The sequence below is a fragment of the Austrofundulus limnaeus genome, unplaced genomic scaffold, assembly GCF_001266775.1.
Source record: "Austrofundulus limnaeus strain Quisiro unplaced genomic scaffold, Austrofundulus_limnaeus-1.0 Scaffold650, whole genome shotgun sequence".
Classification (NCBI taxonomy): Eukaryota; Metazoa; Chordata; class Actinopteri; order Cyprinodontiformes; family Rivulidae; genus Austrofundulus; species Austrofundulus limnaeus.
Genome location: NW_013953052.1, coordinates 177,394 through 179,312, shown reverse-complemented (window position 1 = coordinate 179,312; position 1,919 = coordinate 177,394). Strand labels below are relative to the sequence as shown.

Here is a 1,919-nt window from a genome sequence, read left to right as displayed (position 1 = left end):
CAGATTTTAAAGATTGTTTTATTTTTCCACTTGTTGCAGGATTTACATCAGGCCAGCTCAGATTAACGTCTCAGATTAAAGCTTGAACCAAAACGTTGGATTATTGACACGTTKGGGTTGAACTTTTGGACTAAAGGATTTTCTTCTTACAGAGTCGGAGGAGAAACGACTCAAACTGTTGTTTGTTTTAATAAGACGTCTCTTTCCAGGTCTGAAGCTCAGACTTTCTGAAATTAAGTTTTATTTTTTTAATCTCTTCAGGATTTATTCTGAAAAGTAGAGCTGTGATTCAAACAAAAGCTTTATTTCTGTAATTACCTGCAATAAAAATGAGAAAATGAAAGTTATTCAATCAGTTTGTGTTTTATTTCCAACTTCATCAGACAGCAGGTTTATGAACCTGATGCTTTGATGGGTCCAGAACCAATCAGAACCAGAGCTGCAGTGTCTTCCCATGATGCATCACTGAGGCGTGGCAGCTCATCTGTTCACATGTGAAACTTCCTGTTCACATGTMAAACTTCCTGTGCACATGTGCACATGTTGAGACTCTTCTGGCTCTGTACTTTATGGTCTATGAAGGAATCCACTTTATGGACTAACGGAACCCACTTTGGATCAGGTTCTGGTTCTGGTCCTTCAGCTGCTGCCACCTGCTGGACACAAGGATTATAATCCTGATCCTGAGGTCAGTGATAAAACATTAATATAAGATGATGAATAAACATGTTGAGATTTAAGATAAAATAATCTCTATAATGAATATTTTATGTCAGATTTGTAATTTTAATACGTTTAATTTGATTTTAATCCAGATTATTACTCAACATCAGATACATCTAGTGATATGTGTTCCTTATCTTTAGATATTTGCCTCAGGGACATTTTTTAACTAAATGATTGACCTCAAAGGTTTGTCTCTGGCAGCACAGAGACGCAGCTGATCGGCTGAAGGCGGAACTAAAAGCTGAAGAGAAGGTTCCACCCGGTCTACAAACACTGTAACACATCCGCTCCTTGCGTGGTTTGATTCCAGAACCTTTTCAGGTGATTTGCTGCGAGCTGAGGAAACTAACAGGTTGGTTCTTTTTCGATACGAAACCAGAACCGGAGCGGATTAAAGCTTTGAAGGTTCTGTTCTTTGACTAAATGTAGAATTRATCTTTGAATCGTTCCGTGTTTTACAGGATCAGAACTTTATCTGCTTTTAGCTGATGCTTCAAACAGCTGAAACAGTGAGTGAGCTGGTTTAAAATCAGCTGAAGAATCAGGTTTTATCTGCAATATTAAACAGAAACAGCAGCTCAAAAAGCCTGAATAACAACTGAAAACAGCTAAATAACAACAACTGTAAACAGCTAAATAACAACAACTGTAAACAGCTAAATAACAACTGTAAACAGCTAAATAACAACAACTGTAAACAGCTAAAAAACAACAACTGTAAACAGCTAAAAAACAACAACTGTAAACAGCTAAATAACAACTGAAAACAGCTAAATAACAACTGAACAGCTAAAAAACAACTGAAAACAGCTAAAAAACAAGAACTGAAAACAGCTAAAAAACAACTGTAAACAGCTAAATAACAACTGTAAACAGCTAAATAACAACTGTAAACAGCTAAAAAACAACAACTGTAAACAGCTAAAAAACAACAACTGTAAACAGCTAAATAACAACTGGAAACAACTAAAAACTGGGACTAAATAACTGGGAATAAATCTCTCTGTGATTAAATAACTGTGATTAAATAACTCTGGGATTAAATAACTCTGGGACTAAATAACTCTGGGACTAAATAACTCTGGGATTAAATAACTCTGGGATTAAATAACTCTGGGATTAAATAACTCTGGGACTAAATAACTCTGGGACTAAATAAATCTTGGATTTAATAATTTAGGGATTAAATAACT

General features: G+C 35.4%; 1 protein-coding gene across 1 annotated transcript in view; it reads left to right on the top strand.

Moving 5' to 3' along the window:
* The first annotated feature begins 640 nt into the window (after positions 1 to 640).
* Positions 641 to 1,919, top strand: part of wdr89 (WD repeat domain 89) — a 5,147-nt gene continuing 3,868 nt past the window's right edge. Inside the window, exons 1-2 of the mRNA XM_014027465.1 lie at positions 641 to 688; positions 928 to 1,078. The gene's annotated coding sequence lies outside the window, so the exon portion shown is untranslated. The remainder of the gene's footprint in view (positions 689 to 927; positions 1,079 to 1,919) is intronic.